This window comes from Berghia stephanieae, chromosome 2 (assembly GCF_034508935.2).
Source record: "Berghia stephanieae isolate SIO BIC M18660-M18661 chromosome 2, UCSD_Bste_1.3, whole genome shotgun sequence".
In the NCBI taxonomy this organism is placed as follows: Eukaryota; Metazoa; Mollusca; class Gastropoda; order Nudibranchia; family Aeolidiidae; genus Berghia; species Berghia stephanieae.
Window position 1 is genome coordinate 125,242,261 of NC_088361.1, and position 24,405 is coordinate 125,266,665.

Genomic DNA, 24,405 nt, shown 5'->3' on the forward strand with positions numbered 1-24,405 from the left:
ACCAACATTGAAATCAGTTGTTACTACATATACACAATATGCGTCGACTTCGAAGTGGGTGTCATGGCCGAATGGTTTAGTCGTCTGCCCTGGAAGTTTGACCATAATCGACGTTGTGGGTTCAAATCCTGGTAACGTCACTTTTTTTTTTTTTTTTTAAATTCCGTCTTCTTTTTACAGAACGTTGAAAGGGATAAATGTCCCATCCATCCTCCCCCCACCTCTTTTTTTTTATTATTAAACTCTCTCTCTCTCTCTCTCTCTCTCTCTCTCTCTCTCTCTCTCTCTCTCTCTCTTGTTTTTTTCTAGTTTCTAGCAAATAAATTCGTCCCCACTCCGATCTCAAATAGTGTCTAAAAAGAATAAATAATTAAAAAGCAAACAAACAGAAATATTCAGAGAGCGACCAAATGGTCAGATAGAGGAGAAAAAAAAAACAATAAGTGTTTTAAACATAAAAACAATAATTGTTTTAAAAATAAAAACAATTTAAGAAATTCATGCTCAGAAACGGAACATTTACATAAAGGTTTAGCAAACAAAAAACTCTAAGGTTTAGGTCAAAATATAAAAAAGAAAAAAGAAAAAGAGAGATTTCCCTCGGAGCAGGGAATAGTGTTAACAATAATAATAATAATAATAATAATAATAATAATAATAATAATAATAATAATAATAATAATAATAATAATAATAATAATAATAATAATAATAATAATAATAATAATAATAATAATAATAATAATTATTATTATAATAACAATAATAATAATAATAATAATAATAATAATAATAATAATAATAATAATAATAATAATAATAATAATAATAATAATAATAATAATAATAATAATAATAATAATAATAGTAATAGTATGATAATAAGAGTATTAATAATAAAAATAATACTATTATTGATAATAATATAATAATGATTATGATGGTAACAGTAATAATAATAACAAATATTACAATTATCATCATTATTATTATTATTATTATTATTATTATTATTATTATTATTATTATTATTATTATTATTATTATTATTATTATTATTATTATTATTATTATTATTATTATTATTATTATTATTATTATCATTGACCAAAACAAAAAAAAACAATAATAGATCGAGAGCAAATTAAATAATGAAATAATATTATCGGAGAAATAAAAAATTCAACTGATTAAAAAAAAACTCTTGCTCGGAACTCGGAACAAAAGTGAAAACAATGAAAATCAATTGGGAAGAAAGAAAGAAAAGTAAAAAAAAAAAAAAAAATGAGTGGGGGGGGGGGGGGGGCGTTCGCGACTGGGTCGAATCTGTGCAGCTAAAAGGAGTAAAATGAAAGGTGGCCTTACCCACTGAGCTGCCTATCCACACCGCTATCGGAATATTTTAAATTCATATATGAGCTAAACATATTTCCACCATTTTTGATTCCTTGTTTTGGTAGTTATTTTCATCTCTGATTCGAATAAAAATATGTTGTTGGATCTAGTTTTGTGGACGTGTGATACTAAATTGTATTGTCTTGTGCGAAGCAGACAGGAAATAACAGGTGTGGGTTTTGGGCTTTGGGGCGAACAACACCATGGCCTAGGAATTCGTCCGCGACATAAAAATTATTCCCGGTCGTCCCCAAAATTGTGGCCAGAATGAGCAAATTATAGAAACAAGAGATGATCAATAAAGTTAACAGGTAGGTTGGTAATGAAAATTTAAATGGTTGGTGGACTATGAACAGATTTGATGATTAACAACTTTCTTCCTGGTTGAAAATAAAAAGTCGAATTGCCAGTTTGACGTTTTCAGATCAAAGTAACAAAAGAAATTTCACTGATCCATTTGCTTTAAAATATTTTTTAAAAAAGAGCTGGATTTGACATTTGATCACTATTTACTTTCATCTTGTGTTAAATATCACTTGATATATTAACTGTTTTGGGACACAACCACTAGTATTTTTTCCAGAATATTTGGTATTTTTCACGCCTAGTTTGGCATTTTGCATAAAATCTTTCTGCCCACTTGCTACATGCGTCTGGGGATAGTATCCTCAGACAGTTGTCTGGGGATAACAAAAATTGGTTATCCCCAGACACCTGTCTGGGGATAACGAATTTTTATTATCCCCAGACAGGCGTCTGGGAATAATGACAGCCTTATTATAAACTTTCCCATGACAAATATCTACAAATCTCATTAGCTTTTGAGCGTGTTTCCACACCCACATCTGGAACACATTTACCCTCCCTGCTTGAGAGTTCACAGGCTTTATCGCCCTCTCGTGTTTATATTTAGATAAACCCGTTTTCAAACAACCTCGAAGATTAAATATCGTGAGAAACAGTCTTGGTATTCGTTTTCTTTCTTACAACTGCACCTGGTGGTTTATTTTACGTTAAAAGTCAAAACCCTACGTTCTGACTGCTTTTTAAAATTATTATTGTTATTTTTTTTTTTTAGATGTTCTCTCGTTTAAATACTGGTTTGTAATACAGTTACATTATTATCACCAGTCTTCTAATCGATAGGATAAAAGTGCGCTACCTAACCTCTAGAAGGGAACATCAATTGGTAGAGCTCTCGCTTTACACACAAAAGGAGTGGGTTCGAGTTTGTTTGTTTTGTTTTGTTGTTCTTATTCCCCTATCCATACAACACAATGATAAGGTAGCTAGGTCTGTTGGATCAAGCTGAAAGTACTTTTCGATAGTACATCTTTATTCCGTTCGTGTTATCACCCAATTGACAACGATGATTAGTTAACAGCGATCATCTCCAAGTGTAACCCCCCTCCTTCTTTATATTTTACAGTCTAATTCAATAAATGGAATACAGCTGCTCTAAATAATTAGTTCGAGTTATTTAGTCATTCATCACAAGACTTCGCGAAAACGTTATAGAAAAAAAAAATACTATACTATCAACTTAAGTAACTGTGACTGTAATTTTGATTATCTCGCCTCATTGGACACTACATTCTAAATATCTCATTTTATTTTGTGTCACCTCGCCATTACCATCGCATCATGAATTTAAAATTTCTAGCATCAAAAAAAAAAAAATTCCATTATTTAACTAAAAAAGATCTTGATATATACACATCTTCATTAAAAAATAATTATCACGCGTGTCCAATGATGCGACCGTAAAGATAATTTACCCACCAAACGAAGAAGAGATAAATCAAAGATAGTGCAGGCTGTAACAAATACGAGTACATTCGTTTCGTTTCAAGAAGTGAACTCAACACTAAAATTATGATGAACACTTTTATTCGATTCAGATTATTGTTAATAGAAAAACAGATTAAAGTAGATACCATGTCAGTCAAATCCCCTTTCTTCGTATTCCCCTCCTCTCTTTGAAAACGGATTTTAGAATCGATGATACCAAACGACTATTTTTCGAATTAACAAATTATGATCTGGACTTAATAAACCGTAATCACAGACACGTTAGTAGTTGCATTGTCCTGATTTGGTGATGTCTGTGAATCTTAAATACGAAAATGTCCGAAATAACACGATGTCACGCACAATTTTACTCGCGGTAATCAATGTTGATATATTTTTTTAATAATCATAGGTTCAAACTGACTTAAAATAGGTGTAATATCTCTATACAGATTTAATCATGAGAAGTTTTGTTTAATAGTTAAACGCCTTACCACTTATCAACGAAAGGGATCACCATATGAAATCGACACATGGTTAATTGGTGAATTTAGAAACAAAGTGTCTGTTTGTTGTCACCCTTGTCGTCTCAAACAATCAATTTTAAAGAATTATGTAGTTTTTCCAGTGATTTACTGTACTGGAATGGAAGAATTATCATGTATGGTTGTGTTGTTTTGTTTTTTTTTTCTTGGGTCATTTTTCTAAAGCGGGTCTTGTAGTTTGTAATTTCCGTCTTAAATGCCATTTGCTTTATTTTTTAAAATAAGACGACGGAGAATTTTATTTAAGGCAATTAAAGTAGGTCTCGTTCTTGTCTAGGTCTGGTAAAATAAATGAGATGACGTCATACACTTAATACAATCCCGTAGACAATGTTGATATTGTAGAAACCTCCGGTATAGAGATTAGAACATGAATTCGAAATCAAGACGTTTTGGTATGGTAGTTAAACAATCTATCCATCGACCAATTAAAGCCTCTTCACTATGTGAATACGACTTGTAGATGGGTGCAATAGGAGGTGAATGTTTTCATTGAAATTTCACGTAGGATCAATTAAATAGAAATACGACCGATAAGCAATGTCCATGTGTCCACACGAGTTAAACCCAATATCATGTTTTACAGTCATATTCTCTTTACCCAATATCATTTTTGGAAACATTTTGATTGGGTTAATGTAAAATTTACATCTGAATCAAAACTAAAAAGAATTGGTGACAAAAGCTTTTGTAAAACTCCAACAACTTTTAACACACGGACTTATTTAACTTGGCTGCTTTTTAATAAAAAATATTCTTGTCTGATATAATACTTGTACCCGTCATTTTCAACATGCGGCGGGTTTCGTGTTTTGTATCATGGACTTGAATTTTTTTTCGCAGCAAGAAATAAATAAATGAAACACAACAATCATTACAATACACAATATTGATTGATCAATTACTTAATACAATTACATGTCCTTGCCAAGTTACTCACTTCGTGAAATAGATTTTGATGAAAAAAAAAATGAAAAGACAATTCCATCACTTCATGTCCTATATTATGGTTATCATACCAAGACATAACCTAATTGAAAATGTAACAAAAATTTTGTGTAGGAATAGTAAATTTTATAAACCAGGTATACATTATCTCTATTTATGACATTAAACCATGAATGTTTTTAACGCACATTTTCAGGGTTTGACACTATATTTACTGTACTTCTCCAGTAACATTGTCGAAGTTTTTAGATATTTGATACCACAACACTTTTAGATAACAGCTGGTGTTTTTTCCTCAAATTTTATCGATCTGAGCAGATAATATATTTTATCCCAGTGAAACGCTGTCCTAACAGCTGCTATATTTTTTTAAGATGATAACCCAAATGATCAGTAACACCCAATGTGTAAGACGTAAACGTGCAGTCTTTTAGTCGGTAGTGTAATATCATACAAAAACATCTGTCAAATGCGTAGTAATACCTAATGGCGATTAACAAGACGGTCAAAATTTATTAAATAAAAGTTTTTAGGACAGAATATATCAATTGAACCTAAGAAATTAATTTTTTTCAAAGCCAAAATGTGTGTGATGTAATTGATTTTTTAAGCTAAAATTTATGAAATATAAACTCGATAGCAAAAATTTATCTAACCAAAACATTTGAAGTAAAACATTGTTGGCTAAAAATGTGAAGTTAAAGTTTTCTTACCAACATTTGGGAAGTAATCATTTTCAGGTCAAAGTTTATGAAATACAAACTGTATGACAAAAATGTATGAAACTAAAGTGTTTTTTTTTATCGAAATAGTGTCTGGTGAAAAAAATAAATAAATAAAAATTAAAAGTTTTGTGGTCAAAATGAGTGAAGTAAAAGATTTTTCGACCAAAATTTATAAAATAAAAGTATGCGTGTAAAAATGTATGAAATGAATACTTTCTATCCAAAATCTATGCAATGAAATGTTTTTAGACCAAAATGTTTGTAGTAGTAGTATCTTGATAAAGTTTATGAATAAAGTATTATTTCTAACAAAAATATGTGAAGCAATAATTTTCCGACCAAATTGTCTGAAATGGACGTTTTCCAATCAAAATGTGAAAAGTAATAATGTTCTGACCCAATTATGAAATGAAAATTTTCTGTCAAAAATTGTATGAAATTAAATTTTTCTGGTCGAAATGTGTAAAGTAAAAGTTTTCTGACCAAAATATAATAATATTATGACCAACGGTTATGAGATCAGAATACATATTCTCTCCAAATTGTCATTCTATCAAAAAATTGTATGAAATTTAATTTTCTAATCAAAATGTGTGAAGTAAAAGTTTTCTGGTTAAAAATTGTATGAACGTTTGCCAGCAAAAATGTATGAATGTTTTCTGGCCAAATATATGAAGTAAACAATTTTTTAGGGGGTCAAAAATTATATATTTAGAATATTCTTTTGACAAAATTGTAGGAACGTCAAAACCACTGAAATAAAAGTTTTCAGGATAAATTGTATTAACGAAATTTTCCAGGCAAAATTTTGCGAAGTAACATTTGTCTGACCAAAAGATGTAAAGTATACTTTTTCTGACCAAAATGTGAGAAAATAAAATGTTTTCTACTAGAACTTCATAAGGTAAATGAAACTTTTTTTTTTTGGCAAAACGTGTGTAGTAATAGTTTTTCTGTAAATGTATTGTATCATAAATTATTGAAACCGTTACAAAATAAAAGACTTTTCCATGTCTTTCGCTTTTTGAGGCCTTCTCTAGGATTTGACAAAGGCAGAAAGTTTTGAATTTTCAAAGTGCTGACTACTTACCCTGCAGAATTACCATCGACAGAGTAGAGACATAGCAGATATGACTGGTGATCCTATATTATTACAGACAGAAGCAGAGATGTCCTACAATTGTTGTAGAGGTGCGATGTCGGATACGACACCCAAAGTTTTGCCATAATTTTCAATTTTATTTTGTTACCATTAAAGTATAACGTTTTCAGTCGTCCTTCTAAAATTATCAATGACATGATTAATGTCGATCCCACAAAGGTTATGAGTAAACCTTTGTTCTTCTCCCCGGCAGGGGCCAAATAACCTCAACTACAGGCGTGCGGGCTATCCTTGAACAAGACAGTTCAAACCCTAGTTCAACCTATTTAAAAAAAAAAAATACTCCTTACAAAACCTAAATGGTTTCGGAAGAGTTTATTCAAAACCTGCAGTTGAAGTTCAATCCTCTCTGTTTCACTCTTTTAGCTCCGAAAGTCGATGGAATCACTTCGTAGTTTAGTAAACCAAAACCAAAATCAAAACCAAAACCAAGGTCAATGTCACCCAAAAGATAAGATAAGGGATATGAAATAGAAATCTCACCAAAACGTGTAAGATTCGAACTATTTCCAATGAAAAAACAGTTTACCAAACCTGCATTTGAATTGCAACCCTCTCTTTTACACTGTTATAGCTCCAAAGGTCGCTTGAATTACTTAGTAGTTTAGTAAACCAAAACCAAAACCAACCCAAAAGATAAAATTAGGGTAATAAAGTGCTAGACGTCGACCCAAAATGAGTGGAGTAAAAATTTTCTCGCAAAATACAGGAAACAAAAGTGATCTGACAAAAATACCAAAATGGAAGTTTTCTAACCAATTACGTGTGAAGTAAAATTTTCGTGACAAGAAAATTGTAAAGTTAGAGTTTAAGTTTTCTGGTCAAAATTTATGAAATAAGACTGTTCTGTTCAAAATCTATGAAATTTAGTTTTATAATGAAAAAGAATTAATGAAATGAAGACTGTACACGCTAAAATGTATGAGAAAAAATATTCTGAACAAAATGTTTGAAATGAAAGTTTTCATGATAAATTTTATTGCGTAATATTTTATATCTGAATAATATAAATGTACATAACGTTTATAGCTAAATTTTATGAACTAGCTTTTTGTTGTTGCTTTTTTTTATTCTAATGTGTGAAGTAAAAGTTTTGGGCCCCAAAAAAATATTGTAAAGTAAAAGCAAAAGTTTTTCTGGCCAAATTGTGTACAATATAACTTTCCTGGCCAAAATTGATGAAATGAAAATTTTCTGTCCATATAATGTATGAAACGTTATCTTTCTGGTCAAAATGTATGAAGTAACGGTTTTCCGGGTAAAACACATGAATTAAAAGTTTGCTTGCAAAAATGTGTACAATAAAAGTTTTCTGGCTAAAGTATATAAAGTAACATTTTTTTGGCTAAAATGTACGATGTAGCGGTTTTCAGGACAAAATGTGTGAAGTTATATAGCCCGAAATGTGTTATATAAATTATCAGTCAAAAAACCTGTGAAATAAAAATTTTAGGGTCAAAATTTAGGAAATTAAATTTTTCTAGCCAAAATGTATGAAATGTAAGGTTTTTTTTTTACCAAAATGTGTATAGTAGAAATTTGTTGCTATGATAAAATCAATGTTTTGTGTGTGTCTGTGTGTGTGTGTGTGTTTCCCCCAAAAAATTATGAAATGCACGTGTTCTCGTCCTCAACGCAAAACAATTTCTTGTCAAAATTATAAAATAACTGTTTTCAAGCCAAAAATATATAATTGAAAGTTTTCTGACCAATGTAGATAATTGAAGTAATATATTTTTGGTCAAAGTAATTGAAGTAAAAGTTTTCTGGCAAAATATATATGAAATGAAAGTTTTCCGGTCGATATATTTGAGATAAAAGTTTTCTTGTCAATATGTGTTTAGTAATATTTTGATGACAAGATTAATGGGGTTTGTTTTTTTTTAACCCAAATTTATGAAAAGAAAGTTTTCTAACCCCAAAAGGCGAAGAGAAATCTTGTTCTGGTCAAATCGTATAACATCAGTTTTCTGACCAAAATGTTTGATATGAAAGTTTTCTAGTCAAAATATTCCAAGTCAAAGTTTGTTGGGTTTTTTTATTTATTTATTTTTTTTTTAAAATTTGTTTATCATTTTTTTTTGCTGTTTCTTTCGAAATATTTATCTATTTATATATTTATTTTTCATTTGTTTTTTGTTTTGTTTTGATTTTTCTTTTGTCCCAAAATACATAAAGTAAAAGTTAGCTGGTCAAAATATATGAAATTTAAAAAAAATCTGATTGAAGTACGTGAAATAAACTTTTCTGGTCAAAATATAGGTTACTAGCGATTTTTGATGTTTCTTTAATAAAGCAGGTGGTCGGTTAACGAGGTCAAGAGATTTTCTTAAAGATCATTTGAAACCGCCATTTTGACCAGAAAAGTTTATTTCACGTACTTCAATCAGATTTTTTTTGGCGGTTTCAAATGATCTTTAAGAAAATCTCTTGACCTCGTTAACCGACCACCTGCTTTATTAAAGAAACATCAAAAATCGCTAGTAACCTATATTTTGACCAGAAAAGTTTATTTCACGTACTTCATTCAGATTTTTTTTAAATTTCATATATTTTGACCAGCTAACTTTTACTTTATGTATTTTGGGACAAAAGAAAAATCAAAACAAAACAAAAAACAAATAAAAAATAAATATATAAATAGATAAATATTTCGAAAGAAACAGCAAAAAAAAAAATGATAAACAAATTAAAAAAAAAAAATAAATAAAAAAAACCCAACAAACTTTGACTTGGAATATTTTGACTAGAAAACTTTCATATCAAACATTTTGGTCAGAAAACTGATGTTATACGATTTGACCAGAACAAGATTTCTCTTCGCCTTTTGGGGTTAGAAAACTTTCTTTTCATAAATTTGGGTTAAAAAAAACAAACCCCATTAATCTTGTCATCAAAATATTACTAAACACATATTGACAAGAAAACTTTTATCTCAAATATATCGACCGGAAAACTTTCATTTCATATATATTTTGCCAGAAAACCTTTACTTCAATTACTTTGACCAAAAATATATTACTTCAATTATCTACATTGGTCAGAAAACTTTCAATTTATATATTTTGGCTTGAAAACAGTTATTTTATAATTTTGACAAGAAATTGTTTTGCGTTGAGGACGAGAACACGTGCATTTCATAATTTTTTGGGGGAAACACACACACACACACACACACACACACACACACACACACAGACACACACAAAACATTGATTTTATCATAGCAACAAATTTCTACTATACACATTTTGGTAAAAAAAACCCTTACATTTCATACATTTTGGCTAGAAAAATTTAATTTCCTAAATTTTGACCCTAAAATTTTTATTTCACAGGTTTTTTGACTGATAATTTATATAACACATTTCGGGCTATGAAACTTTAACTTCACACATTTTGTCCTGAAAACCGCTACATCGTACATTTTAGCCAAAAAAATGTTACTTTATATACTTTAGCCAGAAAAATTTTATTGTACACATTTTTTGCAAGCAAACTTTTAATTCATGTGTTTTACCCGGAAAACCGTTACTTCATACATTTTGACCAGAAAGATAACGTTTCATACATTATATGGACAGAAAATTTTCATTTCATCAATTTTGGCCAGGAAAGTTATATTGTACACAATTTGGCCAGAAAAACTTTTGCTTTTACTTTACAATATTTTTTTGGGGCCCAAAACTTTTACTTCACACATTAGAATAAAAAAAAGCAACAACAAAAAGCTAGTTCATAAAATTTAGCTATAAACGTTATGTACATTTATATTATTCAGATATAAAATATTACGCAATAAAATTTATCTTGAAAACTTTCATTTCAAACATTTTGTTCAGAATATTTTTTCTCATACATTTTAGCGTGTACAGTCTTCATTTCATTAATTCTTTTTCATTATAAAACTAAATTTCATAGATTTTGAACAGAACAGTCTTATTTCATAAATTTTGACCAGAAAACTTAAACTCTAACTTTACAATTTTCTTGTCACGAAAATTTTACTTCACACGTAATTGGTTAGAAAACTTCCATTTTGGTATTTTGTCAGATCACTTTTGTTTCCTGTATTTTGCGAGAAAATTTTTACTCCACTCATTTTGGGTCGACGTCTAGCACTTTATTACCCTAATTTTATCTTTTGGGTTGGTTTTGGTTTTGGTTTACTAAACTACTAAGTAATTCAAGCGACCTTTGGAGCTATAACAGTGTAAAAGAGAGGGTTGCAATTCAAATGCAGGTTTGGTAAACTGTTTTTTCATTGGAAATAGTTCGAATCTTACACGTTTTGGTGAGATTTCTATTTCATATCCCTTATCTTATCTTTTGGGTGACATTGACCTTGGTTTTGGTTTTGATTTTGGTTTTGGTTTACTAAACTACGAAGTGATTCCATCGACTTTCGGAGCTAAAAGAGTGAAACAGAGAGGATTGAACTTCAACTGCAGGTTTTGAATAAACTCTTCCGAAACCATTTAGGTTTTGTAAGGAGTATTTTTTTTTTAAATAGGTTGAACTAGGGTTTGAACTGTCTTGTTCAAGGATAGCCCGCACGCCTGTAGTTGAGGTTATTTGGCCCCTGCCGGGGAGAAGAACAAAGGTTTACTCATAACCTTTGTGGGATCGACATTAATCATGTCATTGATAATTTTAGAAGGACGACTGAAAACGTTATACTTTAATGGTAACAAAATAAAATTGAAAATTATGGCAAAACTTTGGGTGTCGTATCCGACATCGCACCTCTACAACAATTGTAGGACATCTCTGCTTCTGTCTGTAATAATATAGGATCACCAGCCATATCTGCTATGTCTCTACTCTGTCGATGGTAATTCTGCAGGGTAAGTAGTCAGCACTTTGAAAATTCAAAACTTTCTGCCTTTGTCAAATCCTAGAGAAGGCCTCAAAAAGCGAAAGACATGGAAAAGTCTTTTATTTTGTAACGGTTTCAATAATTTATGATGCAATACATTTACAGAAAAACTATTACTACACACGTTTTGCCAAAAAAAAAAAAAGTTTCATTTACCTTATGAAGTTCTAGTAGAAAACATTTTATTTTCTCACATTTTGGTCAGAAAAAGTATACTTTACATCTTTTGGTCAGACAAATGTTACTTCGCAAAATTTTGCCTGGAAAATTTCGTTAATACAATTTATCCTGAAAACTTTTATTTCAGTGGTTTTGACGTTCCTACAATTTTGTCAAAAGAATATTCTAAATATATAATTTTTGACCCCCTAAAAAATTGTTTACTTCATATATTTGGCCAGAAAACATTCATACATTTTTGCTGGCAAACGTTCATACAATTTTTAACCAGAAAACTTTTACTTCACACATTTTGATTAGAAAATTAAATTTCATACAATTTTTTTGATAGAATGACAATTTGGAGAGAATATGTATTCTGATCTCATAACCGTTGGTCATAATATTATTATATTTTGGTCAGAAAACTTTTACTTTACACATTTCGACCAGAAAAAATTTAATTTCATACAATTTTTGACAGAAAATTTTCATTTCATTATTGGGTCAGAACATTATTACTTTTCACATTTTGATTGGAAAACGTCCATTTCAGACAATTTGGTCGGAAAATTATTGCTTCACATATTTTTGTTAGAAATAATACTTTATTCATAAACTTTATCAAGATACTACTACTACAAACATTTTGGTCTAAAAACATTTCATTGCATAGATTTTGGATAGAAAGTATTCATTTCATACATTTTTACACGCATACTTTTATTTTATAAATTTTGGTCGAAAAATCTTTTACTTCACTCATTTTGACCACAAAACTTTTAATTTTTATTTATTTATTTTTTTCACCAGACACTATTCCGATAAAAAAAACACTTTAGTTTCATACATTTTTGTCATACAGTTTGTATTTCATAAACTTTGACCTGAAAATGATTACTTCCCAAATGTTGGTAAGAAAACTTTAACTTCACATTTTTAGCCAACAATGTTTTACTTCAAATGTTTTGGTTAGATAAATTTTTGCTATCGAGTTTATATTTCATAAATTTTAGCTTAAAAAATCAATTACATCACACACATTTTGGCTTTGAAAAAAATTAATTTCTTAGGTTCAATTGATATATTCTGTCCTGAAAACTTTTATTTAATAAATTTTGACCGTCTTGTAAATCGCCATTAGGTATTACTACGCATTTGACAGATGTTTTTGTATGATATTACACTACCGACTAAAAGACTGCACGTCTACGTCTTACACATTGGGTGTTACTGATCATTTGGGTTATCATCTTAAAAAAATATAGCAGCTGTTAGGACAGCGTTTCACTGGGATAAAATATATTATCTGCTCAGATCGATAAAATTTGAGGAAAAAACACCAGCTGTTATCTAAAAGTGTTGTGGTATCAAATATCTAAAAACTTCGACAATGTTACTGGAGAAGTACAGTAAATATAGTGTCAAACCCTGAAAATGTGCGTTAAAAACATTCATGGTTTAATGTCATAAATAGAGATAATGTATACCTGGTTTATAAAATTTACTATTCCTACACAAAATTTTTGTACATTTTCAATTAGGTTATGTCTTGGTATGATAACCATAATATAGGACATGAAGTGATGGAATTGTCTTTTCATTTTTTTTCATCAAAATCTATTTCACGAAGTGAGTAACTTGGCAAGGACATGTAATTGTATTAAGTAATTGATCAATCAATATTGTGTATTGTAATGATTGTTGTGTTTCATTTATTTATTTCTTGCTGCGAAAAAAAATTCAAGTCCATGATACAAAACACGAAACCCGCCGCATGTTGAAAATGACGGGTACAAGTATTATATCAGACAAGAATATTTTTTATTAAAAAGCAGCCAAGTTAAATAAGTCCGTGTGTTAAAAGTTGTTGGAGTTTTACAAAAGCTTTTGTCACCAATTCTTTTTAGTTTTGATTCAGATGTAAATTTTACATTAACCCAATCAAAATGTTTCCAAAAATGATATTGGGTAAAGAGAATATGACTGTAAAACATGATATTGGGTTTAACTCGTGTGGACACATGGACATTGCTTATCGGTCGTATTTCTATTTAATTGATCCTACGTGAAATTTCAATGAAAACATTCACCTCCTATTGCACCCATCTACAAGTCGTATTCACATAGTGAAGAGGCTTTAATTGGTCGATGGATAGATTGTTTAACTACCATACCAAAACGTCTTGATTTCGAATTCATGTTCTAATCTCTATACCGGAGGTTTCTACAATATCAACATTGTCTACGGGGATTGTATTAAGTGTATGACGTCATCTCATTTATTTTACCAGACCTAGACAAGAACGAGACCTACTTTAATTGCCTTAAATAAAATTCTCCGTCGTCTTATTTTAAAAATAAAGCAAATGGCATTTAAGACGGAAATTACAAACTACAAGACCCGCTTTAGAAAAATGACCCAAGAAAAAAAAACAAAACAACACAACCATACATGATAATTCTTCCATCCCAGTACAGTAAATCACTGGAAAAACTACATAATTCTTTAAAATTGATTGTTTGAGACGACAAGGGTGACAACAAACAGACACTTTGTTTCTAAATTCACCAATTAACCATGTGTCGATTTCATATGGTGATCCCTTTCGTTGATAAGTGGTAAGGCGTTTAACTATTAAACAAAACTTCTCATGATTAAATCTGTATAGAGATATTACACCTATTTTAAGTCAGTTTGAACCTATGATTATTAAAAAAATATATCAACATTGATTACCGCGAGTAAAATTGTGCGTGACATCGTGTTATTTCGGACATTTTCGTATTTAAGATTCACAGACATCACCAAATCAGGACAATGCAACTACTAACGTGTCTGTGATTACGGTTTATTAAGTCCAGATCATAATTTGTTAATTCGAAAAATAGTCGTTTGGTATCATCGATTCTAAAATCCGTTTTCAAAGAGAGGAGGGGGAATACGAAGAAAGGGGATTTGACTGACATGGTATCTACTTTAATCTGTTTTTCTATTAACAATAATCTGAATCGAATAAAAGTGTTCATCATAATTTCAGTGTTGAGTTCACTTCTTGAAACGAAACGAATGTACTCGTATTTGTTACAGCCTGCACTATCTTTGATTTATCTCTTCTTCGTTTGGTGGGTAAATTATCTTTACGGTCGCATCATTGGACACGCGTGATAATTATTTTTTAATGAAGATGTGTATATATCAAGATATTTTTTAGTTAAATAATGGAATATTTTTTTTTTGATGCTAGAAATTTTAAATTCATGATGCGATGGTAATGGCGAGGTGACACAAAATAAAATGAGATATTTAGAATGTAGTGTCCAATGAGGCGAGATAATCAAAATTACAGTCACAGTTACTTAAGTTGATAGTATAGTATTTTTTTTTCTATAACGTTTTCGCGAAGTCTTGTGATGAATGACTAAATAACTCGAACTAATTATTTAGAGCAGCTGTATTCCATTTATTGAATTAGACTGTAAAATATAAAGATGGAGGGGGGTTACACTTGGAGATGATCGCTGTTAACTAATCATCGTTGTCAATTGGGTGATAACACGAACGGAATAAAGATGTACTATCGAAAAGTACTTTCAGCTTGATCCAACAGACCTAGCTACCTTATCATTGTGTTGTATGGATAGGGGAATAAAAACAACAAAACAAAACAAACAAACTCGAACCCACTCCTTTTGTGTGTAAAGCGAGAGCTCTACCAATTGATGTTCCCTTCTAGAGGTTAGGTAGCGCACTTTTATCCTATCGATTAGAAGACTGGTGATAATAATGTAACTGTATTACAAACCAGTATTTAAACGAGAGAACATCTAAAAAAAAAAAATAACAATAATAATTTTAAAAAGCAGTCAGAACGTAGGGTTTTGACTTTTAACGTAAAATAAACCACCAGGTGCAGTTGTAAGAAAGAAAACGAATACCAAGACTGTTTCTCACGATATTTAATCTTCGAGGTTGTTTGAAAACTGGTTTATCTAAATATAAACAAGAGAGGGCGATAAAGCCTGTGAACTCTCAAGCAGGGAGGGTAAATGTGTTCCAGATGTGGGTGTGGAAACACGCTCAAAAGCTAATGAGATTTGTAGATATTTGTCATGGGAAAGTTTATAATAATTCTCTTTAAAAAAAAAATAGTTCTAAGTCCAGGAGTCAGACCTGGGAATTGAATAAACACTCCTTATACGATATCGTGGTCCAGCGGCGTGGTCTTTGCTTCGTATCTTAAAGGTTTCAAGTTCGACTACCCGTTACGCGGAATTTTTTAGAAAGTGCTAATATTTTCTCACGACTGTAAAACAGGTAATTATTTTCTGGCGAGGGCTGGAAAGTAAATAATTGGTTAAGATGAAAGCGAGATAGTACGTTTGAAGAACGCGAGAGACATTTATTTTCCAGATGTGTGCGTAATTATTTGTGCGAGAGACATTCCGATGGTGTCAAGTACCGACGTATATTTTCCAGTTGTGAACGTAATTATTTGTAATCATAACAAGACTGATGTGAGAATAGCGTTGAGTGGCATTAAGCCGGATGTGTATAAGGTTATATTTAAATAGCAAAACACATTAACGAAATGTTCCCATGGGAACTTTTAATTTCCTTTTTTAGAACAGACATTTTTAAGGTATACAATGGGTATGATCTATCACGGTTCTAACACAATGGAACATTTCATCTGGTTCTACATTGAGAATTAATGCTTTCACAAGACCACTCATTTTACGACGACACTGTCCAGACAAAAATATATTTCAAAGAACCAATCAAACGGACGAAACTATGACAATATGATATCCGATCAAGATCGGAGAATTTGAAAGAACCAATCAAAATGATTTAGACTACCGGCTGCTCTGAATGACCTTGACCTATTTTTTTTGTGCGGCGCTGCTGTGCGGCTGACGCCTGAGCTATTTGCCCTTTGACCTTTGAGGGAATCAATGGACTTTTAATTGATTAAATTAATAAGTCATTAGATTCAGGAGTAAGAAACCAATTTAAAAGAACAACGCGGCTCAGCGTTAGAGTCCTTGGACTGTACTGCGTAACCTCAATTTGCGCTGCGGCGCTGCGGCGCGGGTGAACCAGTCGGAACCTAATAACACCGGGATAGGATCCTTTTTAATCAGCTGTATAGCCCTATTATTACGCAATTAAACATTCGATACATAATCGATGGCAAATCGAACACTCAATAAACACACGCTCAGGTAGGTCACATGACCTTGCAATACAAAATCGAACTCAAAATACCAATCAATACAACATCGAACTCAAAAAAACAAACCACTCTATACAACAACGAACTCAAAATACCCATCAATACATCATCGAACTCAAAACAAAATACCAATCAATACAGCATCGAACTCAAAACAATACCATTCAATACATCATCGAACTCAACATATCGATTAACAGGTAAAAAAACAATCATCCTCATCCTCCGTCAAAAAACGGTTTCTAACTATTTACAACCGTATATACTACTTATATATTTCTCGGAAATTCATAAGAGGATTTTTAGATAAATTAACATTTTAGTTGTGTAGATCCCATTGTTTGAATTATTGTACTAGCCATTTATTGTTTACACTTACGTTAAGATTTTTAGTCACGATGTGCCATATCTATTTTTATCCTTATTACGACAACATTTATTGGAATGACACAGAATCGTCTTGGTATCACGGTAACAATAATAGCAGTAATAGCCAGCGGCTACGACCAAGTTGTGGTGGTGTGCGGAAACAAATAAAAATAAATATTCAAATAGGTCACAGACCACCGCCCTTTCATACTAATAGAGCACTCAAAGTACATAACACACAACGGTGCCCAAGGTCTCTGATCAACATATCAGTCAACGACACTCACAACAACATGCCAATAGTAAACGACACATCAACATATCAACAAAACATAATGACAACAGCTGATCATTTTGATGGGATGCAGGACTTAAGTAAACATAATGAGAACGTGGATTGTGAAAATAAGACAATAACAACAAAGGGGGGAAGAAGGGTCAATATGAGGCCAAATGAAATAAAAAGAATCAATAACCAAATCAACTCAAATCATAACACGCTTAATATAGCAAACAGGCAAACTAACAGTGACCGTAATGGTGAACCGAGAAACATGTTTAAAACTATGACCATAAACTTTCAAAGTATAATTCCAAAACTACCGGAATTTTGGAATGTGATATCAGACATAAAACCAGACATAATCATAGGTACTGAAACATGGCTACATTCCGAAATAAAGGACAGTGAAATATTTCCACCAGAGACACAACGGACGGATACAACGCTTTCAACGGCCAGGAACTCATTTTACACCCCGGTACGGTGAGAAAAAGTAAGTAAAGAGCCTTTTCCAAGGGCTCAACTATGCGCCGAGAGCGAAGCTCGAACCCAGGACGTTTCCGATCCAAAAGTGAGTGTCATACCACTAGACCACATAGCCGCACGGTAAGAAGAGAGTTAAGCCCTTAACCCTCTCCTTACCATCTATAGGAAATCTTCACATTCGTTACGATACAACCAACATTTTTCTTATTCAAATTTTTCTTGTACATCATAAAATTTAAAGAAAATTAACAGTATGTTGTAGAGCATGTTTTGCTAAAGACATTATGTATGGCAAGAACTTTACTGCTGTTGTTTGAGTGTTAAAAAAAATATTTTTGTGTTAGTTGGGTGTGAAGTTTTGGGGAAAATCCTGAAAATGGCTGGTAAGGAGAGAGTTAATAAACCCGAGTCCCAATACGGTTTACAATGGATAGGCCATACACTTAGAATACTGCACGCAACATCACAAGACAGGCTCTGACTTGGAATCCCCAAGGCGGAAGAAGACCAGGGAAGCCAAGAAAAAGTAGGCGAAGTAGCTCGGTGAGGAAGCACAGAGGGGGGGGGGGGGGGTTAAATACGGCGACAATGCTTGAAATACGAGATCTTCGCAAAATATAAAAAGAGCTATGTGGTCTAGTGGTATGACACTCACTTTCGGATCGGAAGGTACTGAGTTCGAGCCTCGCTCGGCGCATAGCTGAGTCCTTGGAAAAGCTTAGTCATATTCTCTCAGCCTACTCCGGTGTAAAATGAGTACCTGGTCGTCAACAGCGTTGTCTCTGTCGAAAAACGTATAATAACGCCTAACAGGCGTCATGTCTCGTTCTAAATGTTATCTGATGCTGTTGGTCAGGGACCCGTTGTAAAGGGCTTTGAGCACGTTTAGTGGATATTGCACTATATAAAAGGTCAAGTTGTTTTTTACTTAGAAGCGTCCAGGTGGAGACTTGCTTATCCGAATCAGCAATCAACTGACCTCTAGTGTAGCCTTCAAAAACTCATAGCCTGTTAATAACCCAAAAACAAATACGTTACAAATCAAGGCGACGGCCATCAAAAGAAAGTAAATCGTGAGTCGTATTCAATAGTTATATCAATGAGTTCTTTTGTTTCCGTGATGGCTACAGACCACTACTCACTTTTAAATTCTTGTACTGTTATTAGAAAGTTTCAGATATTGAGTTAACGAAGGCTTTAGCTTAAGCCCTTAGCTCTAAGTCTTGTGAAATGTCGTGAAGATGGATGGTTTGATATATGTGAAGACGGTATATCCCTCTTTCGCAATACACACATAAATAAAACCAAAAACAAAAAAAAACACCTTAAATCCTTATTAAGATATCGAATAATCCCTTGTAACGGAGTTAGAACTTAATAAAATGACCTCTTATTATCCCTCTAACCCCACCTCGAGAGGGAATCAACACAGTTCAAATTGGTTTAATATTTATAATTTAGCGGACTCAGCTTATCCTTCTCTCGGGGCAGGGGATTTAATGTAGAATATTGATTCTTTTTAGGTTTTTAGTAATGGCTAATATTGTATATAACACATCATAAAAGAATACATTTCTTTTTTTTTTTCAAGTAACCATTTTTTGTTCATTACATTTCTGATTTTTGTGTCTTTTCTCAACTCATTATTAAAATAAATATTTTTTAAAGTTAAAAAAAATTATGCTGTTATCTTTAGATGTTGAGTTGACGTCATAAGGAATTCACGTAATTTTGTGCTATTAACGTGGTGCGGCTTATAAAGTGCGTTGCGAAATCTACCGAAGTTGGGAGTTAACGAGCCCTATTATAATATCCAAGTCTCGGCCCTCTGAATGGAGACCTTAAAATATGAAAATCACGAAAAATTAATAAAAGTATCTTTTGACGACCGTCTGTTCTCGATAGATATAATAAAACAACAAAGATTTTACAGCTCCATTACTTTAATCAACAAACAACTTAAATCTTTAATTTTCACTTCATCTTAAACGTGTGTGAAGTTTTGTTCAAAACATAAAACACTTGACCCTGAATTGTCGTGAAAATGAAATGTGATGTAGCTGTTCTTAATACCACAATACGTTGATAGTACTTGAGGCATTCCTTTCAGTGCTGAATGGAATAATTCAAAATATTGGATGGCTTGCGGTCAATATTTATTATTCCCTCTACTTTAATACTGAAAGGAGTCACTTGGAGGAAGCGCTGCGTCACGTGATCACTTTATAGCGTTGCTTTACCGTTGATTGTAGCTTTTATGCATCTTTATTTTGAAGGAAAACAAACTTTTGATTCAACATCTATCTACTGTTTAATTGTGTTCGTGAAAATGAACGAAAGGTGTATGCGTTTCACAGAAAAGGGACCAAAGGGATAACATCGTCTGACCGGTAATCAGGAAGTCTAAGGGTCCGATCTCCAGTCGAGGAAGACTGGTTTGTGGGATGGTTATTTTCTTGTATTTTTTTTCTCGCTCTCTCTGTCATTGTTTCACAGGCACTTTTTCAGATCTTTAAAAACCGGATTCATTTCGATAATTTCGTTTCACGCCAAAGGCGGAGATCATCAAGATAGGTATAGTAGAATAACAGATGTCTACAGTATTTATTGGTTAAAAAGATAAAAAATCAATATTGCGAATTGTGCTTGACCTGACCGCTGCTTTTTAATACGATTGATCATGACATCCATTGCATCTACTTAATCATGTTTTTAGAATCACTGGGCAGGTACTGAATTGATTCTGGTCCTATCTCTCCGACCGGGGTCTTTCATTTGATTCAATTCAATAAAGATACGTCAAGAGGAGAATATATATATATGAATATATAATAATAATAATAATAATAATAATAATAATAATAATAATAATAATAATAATAATAATAATAGATCTTTATTGTCCACAAATATGGCAATTTGTCATTTAGTTACACTTGTCATAACGTTATATGATAACTATAACATTGAACAGACACCTCACTCCTACCCATTCTCTCTCTCTCTCTCTCTCTCTCTCTCTCTCTCTCTCTCTCTCTCTCTCTTCCTCTCTTTCTTTCACGCATGCGACATACACAACATCAACATTTTCATTTCATTTTCAATTCGTTACATTCTTGGCAATTCAACACCAAATATTATCATCATTATCAATTGGTCACTTCATCTAGCCTAACATTAAACAAATTAATCAGTCAATCAGTCAACGCATCAATCCTTGGTTTTGCTGTACCATATGAAATATTCAACATTTTTATTGCTGATGGAACGAACGTTGATTTATACTTGTTAGTTCCACATTTAATCTGACAAAAACTTCTCCCAGATGGCAAAATATCAAATTCATGGTATAAAATATGATTTTTTATTGTTGGTAATTGAGAATGCTTTCCTTTCTATTGCTTTTCCATGAATTCTTTCTACTTCATCAACAGGATGGTTTATTATTTTTGATGCCTCTTTGTAATTCTAAATCATCATACAATGCTTTATATAATATTAAGCGAAGGATAGGTCTTCAATCAACAAATCGCGAAATAAGATGAAATTAGTGGTGCACTTTTGTGTCGGAAGTAAACAAGGCCGCCGCCATTTCGATTTCCTTGAGACAAAAACATTGATACGATATACTATATATATTCTCCTCTTTACATATCTTTATTGAATAGATTCAAATGAAAGACCAGTGGATTCATCAATAATAATAATAATAATAATAATAATAATAATAATAATGATAATAAAAATAATAATATAATATAATATACTTATCTCAAATGCTTGTAATTAAAGAATAATAATCTAATTTCCACCCTATTTAAAATACGATAAGATAATGCATTTATTACCCGAAAATGGAACAGACGTTTAACGTTCAAATGCTATAATAGAGCTTTATAAAAATCAAATAATTATGCTATCAAATATATGTGATTTCGCAGAAGGTTTCAAAGCAACATTCGTTTAGGAATTAATGGTCTATAAAAACAAGTTAAATGCTCTTTGTTTATTTTGTTACGTTGATAGTATTAATTTTCAAAGTTTAACTATCAACATTCATGGCGAATTTGACAGTTATCGGCATAAATCGCTCTTTAAAATTACATAATATCAAACACATAAACGATTAATTGATTAAATCATTTACTTATACATGGATGAATTGTTCATTCTAAAACAAGATGTTTTAAATTGTATATGAAACCGTTTACTTTTTGGTACTAATATGCCGAAAGGATCAGCGTGGCTCAGTGGTACGGTCTTTGCTTCGTACCCGAAAGTTACCGAGTTTAATCACCCGCCGCTGCGTTGTGTGGCCTTGAGCAAGTCACCTCGCCCTAGCTCACTTTGCGGCGCTGCTCTGCGGCTGACGCCTGGGTTATTCCAGTCTTCCCTTGGAATAGACCCTAGAGACAAATTTCCCCTTGGGGATGAATAAAGGGATATTTAATTTTTAGGTTTTTAAAATGCGGTTACTATGTGACGATAATCCAATGAGATGATGTGATTAGATGATCTTTATCGCTTGATATGTTTATAGGTTTTTTAAAGTCTATGTTTAAATTAAAAGTTATCAGAACCATCGATTTGTGTTATAAATGGCATTTATTCTGTTTAGTATATTATTCAACTTTCTCCTTTCTAAGACCGGACTATTATAAATTATAACCCCGCCTCAACATGTAATTAATTATCAAGACTCTCTTTTACTGATTTATCTTTGTACCATATTTCATCTTACATTTTAACTGTGGTCCTTCCAATTCAAATGCCATTATTAATGGTCACATTCAATTACTTACTCTCGTATAACTTGATATTTCCTCAATACTCTGGAAAAACCCATATTTAAAAATTTGGCCAGAAAACTTGTCCTTCAAATATCGATCGATTAAAATGACTCTCAACTTGGCAAAAACTCTAAAAATTGGACTTCGTTAAATCCTAGCTTTGAAAGTTATTTTTTTTTTTTGTTGTTGTTTTTTATTTTTTATTTTTTTTTTTTTGCCAAGATGTGAGTGATTTAAATTGATTGATATTTGAAGAACGAGTTTTCTGGCCAAATTTTTAAATAATATGGATTTTCCAAAAGTACGACAGTATAGGGGGTAGCTCTATATAATGTATTTGCTAATCTATCTAATCTATTTTCTAGTGTGTAGGCGTCGTCATTCATCCACCCACTCATCTGGAAATCACGCTCCCCTCTCTTACCCCACAAGCAAAAGCCTTTTGTTTTGTGCCAACGACGTCACGATCACAGGATATCCACTGACCTTTCAATTTTATTACGCTTTTCGTCGGAGATGCTGCCTGTTTTCCATCCTTTGTCTACCCTCGATCAAATAACGTTGCCAAGATTTTGTAATGGGATGCCAAATTAAAGCCAAAATGTTGTAATGGGACGCCAAATTAAAGTCAATTTTAGTCACATTGTCTTGACAATTATAACAAAGTGTTATATGCCTCTTTTAGAATTACAGCTCTCAAGGTGAAATCAAAATTAATAGACTCAAGATATGTTGAGTCCTGATGGGCGTATGCAACGTTAGAGCAAAAGTACTTTGCTGTACAGGATGTCATTTAGTCGTACGTTATCATCCAATGTGGGCTGGGTAGTAGTCCTTCAGAGACAAAAGGTCCATGAAGCCGAAGTAAATCTAATTATAATCAAATTCTAACAATCATTGCTTTCTTTTTGATAGGACGGACGTGTCTATCGTCATTTCTTTCCCGCCAATAAAAGAGGCAAGATGGATTGAGAGATGAGATCTTATTTAAGTAGTTCTTTAGAGCCAGTTGGTCCACGGAGTGGAGTTTTTCCCGGTCTTTATAGCGTGAATCGGACAGTTTGGATAGGTCTGTAGTTTATCGCAGATCTAACCGACTCAGCTACCTAATCACTGATGGGTGGACAGGGGAGTCAGAAAGAAATTCTCTCTGCATCCGGAATCAATCTTGGTCCCTTTGCATGTGAAGCGAGTATCAACAAACTGAGGTATTGGGACCTCCATTAAATCCACATCCAAGGACCATTTCACGAATTCTAACATTGCTTGCTACACTTTTCATAGGACGGAGAATAGTCTATCGTCATTACTTTCCATCCACTATCAAAGTAGCACTGCTGGGTTCATTTATTTTGCCTATTTTTATTTACTATCATTGTCCTATCTCTTATCCTACTCCTCCCCCTACTCCTCCTCAGCCACCTCTACTACTACTACTACTAGTACTACTACTACTACTACTACTACTACTACTACCACTACTACTACTACCACTACTACTACTACTACTACTACTACTACTACTACTATTACTACTACTACTACTACTACTACTACTACTGCTGCTGCTACTACTGCTACTTCTACTACTACTACTATTACTACTACTACTACTACTACTACTACTACTACT

General features: G+C 32.2%; 1 protein-coding gene and 1 long non-coding RNA gene across 2 annotated transcripts in view; one reads left to right on the forward strand and one right to left on the reverse strand.

Annotated features, from left to right (window-relative positions):
• LOC144966527 (uncharacterized) overlaps positions 1 to 23,308 on the forward strand; it is a 35,033-nt gene extending 11,725 nt beyond the window's left edge. Inside the window, exon 3 of the long non-coding RNA XR_013644231.1 lies at positions 23,138 to 23,308. This is a non-coding gene — a long non-coding RNA (uncharacterized LOC144966527). The remainder of the gene's footprint in view (positions 1 to 23,137) is intronic.
• LOC144966526 (QRFP-like peptide receptor) overlaps positions 1 to 24,405 on the reverse strand; it is a 69,776-nt gene that overhangs the window by 20,120 nt on the left and 25,251 nt on the right. The gene's annotated exons all lie outside the window — the stretch shown is intronic.